At 37.4% G+C, this 6517-nt stretch overlaps 1 non-coding gene across 1 annotated transcript; it reads left to right on the top strand.

Annotated features, from left to right (window-relative positions):
* The first annotated feature begins 2169 nt into the window (after positions 1 to 2169).
* LOC136386608 (U6 spliceosomal RNA) lies at positions 2170 to 2272 on the top strand. The gene has a single exon (XR_010747975.1). It is a non-coding gene; the product is annotated as a U6 spliceosomal RNA (small nuclear RNA).
* Positions 2273 to 6517: the final 4245 nt, after the last annotated feature.

Below are 6517 nucleotides of genomic sequence, written 5' to 3'. Positions count from 1 at the left end.
TGTTAAATGATTTGCTTATAGACATAAATCTGGAAAATGACAGAGCTAGCATATAAACCACTAGTTTCTTGCCTATAAATTTAGCAATATTTTCATTTATAACACATTTCCTAACGTAACCCCCCCTTTTTGAATTTTCAATCCTTTGTACAGCATTGGTAACTTCCTCTCTCCAATAAAATAATGGTGAAAGGTCACTATTAAGAAAACAAACCAGGCCCTGCCCAATTGGTTCAGTGTACAGAGTATCAGCCCAGTGTATGGACATCCCACTTTCTATCCCTGGCCAGGGTACAAAAGAGAAGCAACCATCTGCTTCTCTTTCCCTCCCTCTCCCCTTCTCTCCCTCTTCCCCTCCCACAGCCAGTGGCTTGGTTGATTCGACCATGGGCCTGGACGCTGAGGATAGCATGGTTGATTCAAGCATCAGTCCCAGATGGGGATTGCCAGGTAGATCCCTGTTGGGGCATATTGTGGGAGTCTGTCTCTCTATCTCCCTCCTCTCACCTAAAAAAAAAAAAAAAAAAAAAAGGAGAAACAAAACAAACCAGCCCTTCCCAGATAGCTTGGTTGTTTAGAGCATTGTTCCAATATGCAAAGATTGCTGGTTCAATCCCTGGTCAGGGCACATATAGGAATAGATTGATGTTTCTGTCTCTCTCTCCCCTCCTTTCTCAAAATAAACAAACAAAAAAACAACAATATTAAAAATCTACTACAATTGACCTCTGTTTCCCTTAAACTTTCCCTTTCTTTCTCTTGTCTTCATTACAAACTTCAGGAAAATCAAATCATTATTTTTCACCATTCAGTCATTTCTGAATTTATTATGATCTATCCTCTGCCCCATAACTCGACTGAAGCTGCTTTCAATAAGGACACTGATGATTTCTTAATCACCAAATTCTATGGACTCGGCACAGTTGTCTTAATAGCCAACCTCTTCTATAGCAGTTGAGGCCACCACGCCCTTTCCCTTATTTTAATATTTTTCTCCCTTGGCTTCCATGAAACTAAACTCGACAGTTTTCCTAATACATCTTTTTTACATTAAGTTTAGTTTATTTAACTCTTTCCTTTTCCTCCACTTATTCTTTAAACAGAACCCCAGACTCCGGCTTTCTGCACTACGGCCATTTCTCCCCTTCGATACTCACTCACATCTTATCACATGGCTCCTACCCTCACTTCTCCCCAGATAAATGCAGTTATTTCTTGGCTTTTTACCTCCAGATATATGTTTCATATTGCTCCATGAACAAGTAAAAATAAAAAACATTTTGCAGCTCCTCAAACTCACTGTTTTCCTCATCTAAAATCTGTTCCTTGTAAAACCTATCTAAATTAATATTAATCTTACTTCAACATGGTTTCCGAGACTAGTATATTACCCCTGCACCTTTCTCATAGCTGTCCAAGAATGGGTGCCACCACAGCTTTGATCCAAGCCCTTAAACCGGGACTATGCGTCTATGACCCAGGCAAAATACTACCTCTCTCGTAGGATGCTCTTGGGTCAATCTAAGTGGCACATGTAAAAGATCACTGATCTAGTTGAATACATGCCAACGGAATTCATAGATTTTAATGTTCACTTTGAAATTTCCCCTATTTTTGATTGAAAAAAATTTAATAATAGCATTGTACTACGTGATTGTGTTGAGGCATGAATTTGAATCAAGTATCCTTAGAGAATGAACCGAGCAACCGGTCAACCATCTGCTTCAGTCTAGTGCTTTCCCCTCCATATTGTTATCTTTTATTAAGTGATTACAAATGTCATTACTTTCTAGAGGAATAATCCTTAAAAAGAGAGCCAATCACTGGAGTTGTTGAGAAAATAAAGACAAAATAAAGATATCTAAGAAGCTAATGTCCACTGTACAGAAGGTGGATAGCAAATTTTGAAGTAATCCCTAGATAAAAGAAAAATCATAATGGACATGCAATTACAATTAGAACTAAACAATAAAGAAACTGAGTGGGATTAAAGTACATGGAGAACAAATAAAGCTGTACTGAGATAAAAATGTAAAATTTTAAATGATCATATTAGAATAAAAAAGGAAAAACCTAACCTTAGTAGCAATCAGGGAATGCTTATTATAAAACAAAAGTAAATACATTATACACTTCTCAGATTGGGGTCATTTAAAAAGACCAAGTATGGTGCTTGTTTGGGCAGCACATACATTAAAATTAGAATACAGAGAAGATTAGTGTGGCATCTGCACAAAGATAACACAAAATTTATGAAGTGTTCCATATTTTTAAAAAATGATAAAATATACAAAGACCAAGTATGAAGCTCTGACAACTCCCAGACACTATATACTGCTTGTGCAAGTGAGTATAAGCTGTACTTGGTGAGAGTAGAAACTGGTGCAAACACTTAGACAAACCAAGCACTTTCACAAACCTGATGGGTGAACAATTCTGCACTAACTGTATAGAGAAGCTTTTGCGCATGTGCAACAAAAGAAATGGGCAGGAATGTTCATAGCAGGATTATTTGTGATAGCCAAACAAACAAACAAACAACCTGGAAAAAAGCCAAATGTTTAATAACAGCACACTAAACATATAATGTGTGGTATAGTTGCAAAACTGAATGTACTACAGCACTGAAAGGGAAAGAATGAATCTAGAAGATTTAATATTATGCAAAAAGATACATTATGTATTATTCCATTATGTGTAAAGTTAAAAAACAGGAGTTAAACCATATTGTTTAGATATGCACATTTATTTTTTTATTGTTTTAAAGATTTTCTTTCTTCATTTTAGACAGGAAAGAGAGAGAGAGAGAAGGGAGAGAGAAGGGGAGGATGGGCAGGAAGCATCAACTCCCATATGTGCCTTGACCAGGCAAGGCCAGCATTTCGAACCAGTGATCTCAGTGTTCCAGGTCGCTGATTTATCCACTGCACCACCACAGGCCAGATGAGAAATGCATATTTAAGTAATCATCTTTTTAATAAACACAAATCATACCTATCAATATAAAGGCTAGGGTAAAAGTTAGGTCTACAGTTATGAGAATGTGAAACACTGAGTTTATTCTTGTTTACCTACTTTTGCCCCACCCTAAATATATGGAGATTTATATATTTATATAAATATGTATAGATATAAAATCATGCTAGTGGTTGCAGGTAGAGGGCAGAGAGGGGACTGTGATCAGGGATAACTGCACATAGGGCTACTGGGGTTGGTAGTTGTCGATTTCTTGACCTGAACAGTGGTTATTAATAATTATTCACTAAACTGGGGATTAATCCTTTTCCAGTCTTCTGTATGTATCCTTATACAAAAAAAAAATCATCTAAGAACAAGAAAGCCTCAAATTTAATGAGCTAAGCCTGCAATTTATGATGTGAGAAAAGAAACATCAGAATAAATCAAAAGAAAATAGAAGGAAGGAAATAAAAGCCAAAATCAGGAATTAGTAAAACATGAGACATAAAATAGAGGTGACAGATAATGTCACACTGTGGTTCTTAAGAAAGACAAAAAGAAGACAAAACTTTGGCAAAATTAGTCACAAAGAAAAAGAATATAAGCATTATATTAGGAATAAAAAGTGGACATGAATCAAATATAACAGAAATTACAAAGATAAAAAGAATATATAAACAATATTATGTCAATAAATTTGAAGACAGAGATAAGATGAACAAAATCTTAGATGCATATAAGCACCAAAAAAACAACTCCCAGAGAAATCAAAAACCTAAATACACTTACAACAATTAAAGAAATTAAATCAGTAGTTTAAAAACATTTGATCAAACAAAAATCCAGGCCCAGGTGACTTTATATGAATGTTAATAATCATTGCCTTCTAATCAACCTCCCTCCCTCCAGTTTCTTCTCTTCTGGTCCATTCTTCCTGCTACTCCCACGTTGGCTTCCAAAAACAGTTATTGGATTATATTATAGTTCTGTTCTCAAACTTCCCATGGCTTCTCACTATCCTTCTAGAATTTTGGGGGGGACCTCAGGCAGAACTTGACACTTCTGTCCTTTCGTAAAGAAAACAATTGAGTTAATTAGGGTGCAGCTTTCTTTAATTACAAATTCAATCTAAAGATACACCCTGATCATGTTGATTAGGCTGAGAGAAATTGGGAAGCTATCGATTAGACTACTGTGTTTTCTAAGACTCTTTTGCAACACAGGCATCTGTACATCAAGTCTATAAATAACTCCATCAAAATGTGCTGATTTGAATTAGTTTCATTCTCAAATGATAGGCTTTTCCTGACCTTTCCCCTAAAAATCTCAGGAAATTTTACTATTGTCCTTTACTATGAATACTAGCATACCAGTGTACTTCTCTTTTTTGTTTGTTTGTTTTTGGGTTTTTTGTTGTTGTTTTTTTAGTGAAAGAGAGAAAGAGAAAGAGAGAGGGACAAATCAACAGGAAGGAAGAGAGGAGAAGCATCAAGTCTTCATTGTGGCACCTTAGTTGTTCATTGACTGCTTTCTCATATGTGCCTTGACCGGGGGGTGGGGGTGGGGCTACAGCAGACCGAGTGACCCCTTGCTCAAGCCAGCAACCTTGAGCTCAAGCCAGCGATCATGGGGTCATGTATTGATATATGATCCCATGTGTAAGCCAATGACTTCCTACCTTATCCAGATGAGCCCACGCTCAAGCCAGAGATCTTGGGATTTCGAACCTGGGTCCTCTGCATCTTAGGCCAACACTCCTTCCACTGTGCTACTGCCTAGTCAGGCTTACCAGTATATTTCTAAAATCTAAGTCTCCAGAAAAGATTTTCTAGTTCTGCTAAATTCATGTCACTGTCCCCTAAACAAGCTATTCCTACTTGTGTGACAAACTCATTTATTCTCTTAAAATGGCACACTTCTCAACCTTTTCACCCATCACACTCTCAAAAACTATCTCCCGTCCTATTTTTGGTTTCAAGAAGAAAAATCGTTGTTAAATGAGACTACGCTCTTAAGGGATGAGTGATTATCCTCCAGCTTGTATACTGCCTGCTATGGGTTTTGTTAATGGTAAAACAGTACTAGAAATATGGCAATGCAAAAAGGAAAAAAAAAAAGAAAAAAGAAGAGGAAGCAGAAGAAAAATAAGAAGGGAGAGGAGGAGGAGAAGAAGAATGCTTGCTTTTACTTACTCTCTTAGTGACTATATTAAAAAGATTCGTCTTCTTGCTACATGGTTCATTCCGGCTTTCTGCCATGCTTCAGGTGACTGTTCATGACCATGCCATTTTTATGTCTAAAGGAATTTTGGAAGCCAGAGCTTGTTCCACTAAAGTAACCCTTCCCTATTCAGGAACAGGTTCAGTTCTTTTAGAAATTTAGTCCAAGATTAACCTCAACAGCAAGTTCTCACAACGCTGCATTAGAGCCTATCTTCCAACTTTCTGCTCACTGTCCTGCATCTAAATAAGAAATCCGAAGCCTTCTTCGGTGAACTTTAAAATCCATTGCTCTCACAGCCCATTAGTACTACTTTTGAAATCATCAATGTCATCTGGAAGTATACCAATGTCTCTGTAATTACTTTCTTGAATAAAAAGTTTTATATATATATTACTATTATTATATATTAATTATTATATTACTATTATTATATATTAATTATTACTATTATATATTAATAGTATATATTACTATATATTATAGTATATAATAATATATATACTATTATTAATATATTACTATTATTACTATTATTAGGCAAGATGAGGGGAGATAGTGAGGCAGACTCCTCCATGAGCCCCAGCTGTGATCCACCTGGCAACCCCATTTGGGGTCAATGTTTGAGTACCGAGCTATTTTTAGCACCTAAGGCTGTTGTGCTCAGACAGAACTATCCTCAGTGCCCAGGGCCACACTCAAACCAATCCATCCACTGGCTGCAGAAAGGGAAAAAGGAAGGAAAGGAGAGAGGGAGTAGGGAAAAAGAAGACTGTCTATTCTCCTTGTGTCCTGACTGAGAAGCAAACTCAGGATATCCATACGCTGGGATGATGCCCTATTGGGCCAAAGTAATACAATAAGACATTCGGATGCTCCTGGTCCCAAAAGGACCATAATATAGTGTGTCTCTGGTACATTTGCCTAAACATCATGCACACACATTTTTATTCTACTACCCCGATGCATGATAAGATGAGGTGGGAAAATAGAATCTCATTTTTTTTTGACAGACACAGAGAGAGACAAACAGAGGGACAGATAGGGACAGACAGAAAGGGAGAGAGATGAGAAGCATCAATTCTTCACTGCAGCACCTTATTTGTTCATTGATTACTTTCTCATATGTGCCCGGGCGCTGAGGATGGCTCTATGGCCTCTGCCTCAGGCGCTAGAATGGCTCTGGTTGCAGCAGAGCGACGCCCCAGATGGGCAGAGCCCCCTGGTGGGCATGCCAGGTGGATCCCGGTCAGGCACATGCGAGAGTCTGTCTGACTGCCTCCCTGTTTCCAACTTCAGAAAAATACAAAAAATAAAAAAATTTAAAAAAATAAATTCA

This window comes from Saccopteryx leptura, chromosome X (assembly GCF_036850995.1).
Source record: "Saccopteryx leptura isolate mSacLep1 chromosome X, mSacLep1_pri_phased_curated, whole genome shotgun sequence".
NCBI lineage: Eukaryota > Metazoa > Chordata > Mammalia > Chiroptera > Emballonuridae > Saccopteryx > Saccopteryx leptura.
Note: the sequence above shows the minus strand (reverse complement) of the source record. Positions and strands in the feature narration are given on the sequence as shown.